At 36.3% G+C, this 6,727-nt stretch overlaps 1 pseudogene; it reads right to left on the bottom strand.

The window, feature by feature from the left end:
• LOC103728137 overlaps positions 1–6,727 on the bottom strand; it is a 24,653-nt pseudogene that overhangs the window by 9,106 nt on the left and 8,820 nt on the right.

Here is a 6,727-nt window from a genome sequence, read left to right as displayed (position 1 = left end):
TCTCTCTCTCTCTCTCTCTCTCTCTCTCTCTCTCTCTCTTTCTCTCATTGGTGTGTTGGTCAGAAGACAGCTTGCTGGAATTGCTTCTCTTCTTCCATCATGTGGATCCAGGGATTGAACACAGGTGGTCAAGCTTGACAGCAAGCACCTTTAGTCACTGAGCCATCTCACCAGCCTGTACTTAACATTTTTTTTAAACCCTACAAAAGATGAATTTCTATCAATCTCAGACTTTCAGTATATTTATGAACTAACCATAAATGTATAACTAAAACTTTGCTTCAAAACAAGGTTTCTATGAATAAAGGAAAATATAAGAATAAAGCAAATTTCATTATTTTATATGAATTAATCAGCAAATGTAAGCACATGCTACATTAGCAAAACTGCTCTAAGTTCTAAATAGTATTATAAAAAAGAATTTTAAGATAGCTCTTGTGAACCAGCTGTTTGTATTTTAGTTGGATCAAAACACATCAAAGCAATTAGAGAATGACAGTTTATAATAGAATAAAATAGGTTATTTGCAGAAACATAAATATTAGTGAAAGAAGAGATTTCTTGGATCTGAAGAGTTAGGAAGGAATAGATTTCAAAAGGCAAGAATTATACAAGTAACTGCCAGAAACATAACAAATTAAACTAATAAATGCCAGAAAGGCCAACTAGAAGATTGTTGGAGTGACCCAGGCAGGGAGATGTGGAGACTGAGTTAGGATGTGATAGAACTCGATAGAAAGGGAAATATAGAAATATTCCAGACTCATATTTTGCAGGATTTGGTGGGAGCAGAGTGGGATGATGGAAAGTCCTGAAGTGGTCACCAGGGCTCCAGGCATAACCTTGAGGAAATCATTTGTAGTCTCTTGGTTTTCATTCCCTCACTTAAGAAATGAAATGTCTAAATGTTTACTGTGGGATTGAACGGTACTTTGAAATTGAGTGAAAAATTTGAACTTGCATTGAGTAACCATAGAGAAAGAAGTTTCTGTTAGTAGTTTTAATAGAAAATAGACAAATAATGAAGACAGCAGGTGCTGAATAATTTAGGACAATCTTATGTGGAAAAGCAGAGGAAGAAGAAAGAACTGAATTTGAAAGTCAAAGAAGAGACAAAAATTAATTTTAAGATAGGGCATTATTGAACATTTTTCCATTTTATGAACATCTATTCAGCTGTATTCCAAAGTTTGACCTGTTATGCTTGACAGAATCTCCAGTTCTTGGGCAGCAGAGGGTCCCAAATGGCACCACTTTGTTTGACCTCCTCAAAGCGTAAGCTTATACTATCATTTTCTCCATCTGTTAGTAATATAATTTCAGAACCAGAAATACTCTGGTCACTGGAAGTTATTGTCTGTGAAATGCAGGGTTATTAGTTACAGAATGTCATTACTAAATAAATAAGAGTGAATGCATTTTTTTATGTTATCATTCCAGGCTGAGCTGATACATGAAAATGAATATAACAGGTTTTTAAAAGCTAGACTTTTTAACACTTCTAATCCTCTCAAGTATATACATACAGCTACTCAAGTGAGGAAGAATAGGGAACTTAGAACAATTCCTGGCACGTAGTAACTACTCTGTGAATGTGTCATTATCATCCCAGGGATGCTTGAGGAAGAGGCAAGCCTCCCAGACAATGGTGGAAGACTTTAGACTGAATAGCATTTGTAAAATCATGACCAAAGTTGGGTGAACAAGATTGAATTATGTGGCATGTAACTTTTTAATGCATTTTATTTAGCTACTACTATAGAACTTTAGGAGTTTTCAAGAAATAAAATTGGAGGAAGTTCATAAATTTTGATTATAAGTTTTTCATATTTTCCAGACTTGTTCTACCAAAGATATTAGTTAAGAATATTTATGTTAAATAACTTGGTGTGAGGTACCTTGAGAATAAATTTTATTTGCTGAATAGAATGATTCATGGTCAGTCTTTCCCGAGACTTACACAAACACACATATAAACATTTTTTAGATGTTAACATATAAACATACTTAGCACAATGTGATGGCTAATCCTGGGTGTCAACTTGATTGGATCTGGGATTAACTGAAATGAAAGAGATCTTGATTGGATCATCTAAAGCCGGAAGACACACCCTAAATGTGGGCGTTACCTTCTGATGGTAGCCGGTATAAAAGACCAAGGCAGAGGAGAATGCCGGACTTCTTGCTGCTTGCCTTCTCTCTCGCTGGTGAGTTCGTCTTGCTGCTGTAGACTGAAGACCAGCTAATCTTTTGGAATTTGTCAGATCTTCAGCACCAGATTGGGACTACTGAGACATCCAGCCTTGTGGACTGAGCGACTACGGATTCTCAGCCTCTCCAGTGTGGTGCAGCCATTGTTGGACTACTCAGACCCTGTCCTGTGAGCTAAGCTGATAAATATATATATTCATTCTACCGGTTCTGTTTCTTTAGAGAACCCTGACTAATACACACAATGATCACGCTTATGGATTCTAGAGTCTGAGAGATCAAGTTTTGAATCCTCAATTTGTCAATTTATAATTACTGTAAATTTGAATAATAATATTAACTAGTTCACAAATAAGGATATAAGATCATCCATGTAAAGCATTTAGCATAAGCAATAATGTAGTATATAGTTAACATATTAGTTGTTATTTTATGATTTTGTAAGTAAGAGGCTTAGTATTGATATGATTTCATTAAATAACTAAAACCTGTTTCTAATGTTGAATATGACTTGTCATCATTTATTCAGCAATAAACTTTGTGATCCAAATATTTTAAAGTATAAAGAAATTTACTAAAAACTCACATAAACCAATGTTTATAATTATTTGAATACATTTATAATATACAATGCTCATATTTTAGAAGTGAATAGACAGATATGGTAGGAATGATTATAGTTGTTTTCATAGCAGTAAACCTTTTGTAAGCATTTACTTATCTTATGAAATTATCATAGTTAAATGAGGTAGATACTATTAATACCCACATCATCTGGGTTGAGGAAACAGACTTTCTGAGTTGAGATACTTTCCCAGTTTAGATAATGCACAGTAGCGTAAGGACCTCAGGTTTTTAAACTCAATTTGGTTTCTGACAAATTGGCACCATAAAGAAAGTTATGAGATTCTTTTAGTCAGAGGTCTACATAAGAGTGACACTGACCGCTTTAGCTGAGACCAGTGGAGGATACATGAAGGAGGTGCTCTTCTGTTTCAGTGGCTTAAAACATGACCATAAGTAGATTTAAGTGGAGGCTAACATAGGGTGGAAGAGGGTCAGATGGCTACCATAACCTGCTGGGTACAGTGCTCAGAAGCTGCTCTTTATTTTAAGTTCACAATTTTGGTGTCATACTTCCACCTGTGTTCATTGACGTTGCTTGTGGAACCGTCCCTATCTCTGAATTTTAAAATGTAAATTAATGTGTGGTTGCTTTCTTTAATTATGGTTTCCATAATATAAAATTGTTATCAAATTCTCTCTTCCTCTACCCCATCAATGGCATTATTTTCCAGTCATAGAAATTCTGAGTATGAGAACCCTAGAGAAGTGGGTGGTTCCTGAAACACTTTTGTTTTGGTCTCTTTTTTGAGACAGGGTCTCCCTGTATCCCCAGGTGGCTTGTAACTCACTATGTAGACCAGGCTGACCTTGAACTCACAGAGATCCACCTATCTCTGCCTTCCAAATGTTGGGATTAAAGGCATGTGCCACCACACCTGGCCCCTTGAATACAGTTTTGATGATCATTTGCCCAATGTATTTTTTATCTTATTTCTCCAATGCCACTTAGCATCTCAAGATTTTATCAGTGGAACAACTGGACACAGAGAGACTGTATCTTAAATAATAATTGGTGAAGCTACTTTTAGGTCAGAATATTATTAAATGAGGAAACTCTGAGTTCATGACCCTTATTCAAAGGTAAATGAACAGGCTGAAAGTAAATTGCAAATGATACTAAATTAAAAAAAATTTACCTGAAATCCTGCTTTGATTCCTTTGCAGATTGAAGTTTCACCAGCAGCTTGTTGGGGTAGATTTGCAGTGATCTTTAGGTAAGCACCATCATCAGTTATTTTTGTTAGATAATTCTGGATTTGAGCAACACTATCAAATGTGACCAACCCAACCATAGATTCCCTTTCAATAATTTGAATTAAGTAAAGTTCTGCTACTGATTCATTTGAATAAGAGGGTCTTCCTGTAAGAAAAGGAGGTATGAATACCCACAGAGTATCTTTAATTCTTGACACATAAATGAAAAACAAAGTCATCTATGGGCCACAAATCATGATAATAATTGATTGATGTATTTTACAATTTGACACATTCATTTTATTAAAAAATTTTAAAAAATCTTAAACATTAGTTATTGTGATTGTAAAAATTTTTTAAATCAATACCATTTTATATAATAATTGCAGATTCAGGAATTTCTGCTAAGGAAATAATTTTAAAATGCATAAAAAGATGCTCACTGAAATGTAATTTTTAAAGTAGCATGTTGAATATCTCAAAATATCCAGCAATAGAGAATTGTTTGAGTAGATTATGGAATGTAGTACGTATGTTACACCATTAAAAAATTATGTCTGGGCCCTACATGGGTGGATATTGCTGCTCCCTGAAGTCATGGGTTATTAAGTGACAATCCCAGTGCTAAGTGTGGGATAATTCCTTATGAGTTGTTATTCAACTCAGTGAGGTTCCAGAGACACCCAGAATAGTACAGGCCATTGCCATTTCTCTTAGTTGCCCACCAGAACCAGATGGCAAGACTTTTTGCTAAAGACAACACACACTTTGGTTGTAGGACAACCAGTGAAGCCAGAAATAGGCAAGAAACTACCTCTCTGCTGGATAGCTGGCCTCTGGAAGAAAAAAACTCAGTAATAGTTTCATCCAGTGACTGACCCTGTGTGCTACAATACTAACCTGCTGGGCAAGATGTGAAACAGTGACATGTGTATAATCAGTTGCCTTCTGATTAGATTTGAGGCCCTGTCCACAAGAGAGACTTTATCCCTTTTACTGTAAACCTGGTCAAAAGCTCAAGGCCCGGGAGGCCATAGTTTCTAGGAGGGAATCTACTACTGTTATTTTGCTAAATGGACATGCTGTCAAACTGGCCCCTAAGTATTTATGTTATACTCATAGAGTAATGCTGCTCTCAGCCTGGGGCAGAGAAGCTTGTTTTTTCAGGAGGCAGCAGCTAATACAGAGACCCATAAGTGGCCAAAATTCTGAAAATAAGTGACCGTTGACTGAGTGGTCATCCCTAAATAGGACACCTATAATATCCCCATCCCAACGTCCCAGGAGAGGGGCTGGAAAGAATGTAAGAGCTGGAGCTGTGGAACACTATCTCCTGGACATGACATGGTCATTGCACTCAGGAACTCACGACAGCTGTGATACCTGTACAAGATGAGGCCCATCAACATTCCAGTATGGATGGGAGAGGGGCTCCTGAGGAGCTATGGGCAGTTAATGACGCTGGGGAAGGAGATTCATTTTTCTTTAGTGGTGTAGCCACTGGGAAATTGTCTATGTTCCAGTAAATTCAGTTGATCATTTAAAAAAAAAAAAACATGAAAGTAGGAGACTTTTTGAGATGAAGGGGTCCAGAGGGAGGAGAAAGAGATAAGAGAGCATAATTGGGGTGAATATGTTGAAAATACATTATATACATGTATGCAATTGTCAAAGAATAAAAATATTTTAAAATTTATGTTGTGGAGATGGACATGGTTGGTACATGCTTGCAGTTCCAGCACTTGGGAGGCTGAGGCAGATGGAATGCCACAAATTTGAGGCCAATCTGTGCTACATACTGAACAGCAGACCACTAAAGGCTACATAGCATGGCTTCCTCCAAAAGAAAAAAAAGAGAAAAAGAGAGATAAAAACTTATTTAGTGTCAGAGTTCTTGTCTAGCATGCACAAGACCTGGGCTTAACCCTGTTAACACACACACACACACACACACACACACACACACACACACGAATTTTGTCATGGAATCATTTTTTTATGAGGCATGTTTACAGTATACCCCAAGAAAAATCTGGTTACGAAATATGTAAAGTTACAGTTCTGAAGAGGAAAAATAAACACATTAACAAAAATAAAACTGGAGTGATATGTTGAATGGTAAAATAATAAATGATTTTCGTTTTTTTTTGTTGTTCAGTTATATTTTTTTTTCTAGTAATAACTGAAAGTTGGGACTGGAGAGTGGCTCATCAGTTAAGAGCACTGGCTATTCTTGCAGAGGACCCAGGTTCAGTTCCCAATATCCACATGGTGGCTAATAACCATCTATAACTCCAGCTCCAAGGGATCCAACACCCCCTTCTGGCCTTCATGGGCATTGCACTTATGGGTGCACTTACCTGCAGGCAAAACACTTATACGCATAAAAATAAATAAATAAAATAATACTATACATAATCTAATAAACAATGTAACTTTTTAAAACATATTCTAGGTGCTTATTTACATAAAGTTGTGCTGAAATTTATTTGAACATGAATATACATGTTACTAGAACTAAACCTAAGATTAAATTAAATTTCTATATTTCTCATAAAAAATCATTTTTATTTTATATATGAGCGTATTGTCTGCATTTATGTAAGTGCACCCATGTCATGCAATGCCCACGGAGGTCAGAAGAAGGCATCAGATTCCCTGGAACTGAAGTTATGGACAGTTGTTAGCTGCCATG

This window comes from Nannospalax galili, unplaced genomic scaffold (assembly GCF_000622305.1).
Source record: "Nannospalax galili isolate Female #2095 unplaced genomic scaffold, S.galili_v1.0 scaffold9, whole genome shotgun sequence".
Taxonomy (NCBI): Eukaryota; Metazoa; Chordata; class Mammalia; order Rodentia; family Spalacidae; genus Nannospalax; species Nannospalax galili.
Note: the sequence above shows the minus strand (reverse complement) of the source record. Positions and strands in the feature narration are given on the sequence as shown.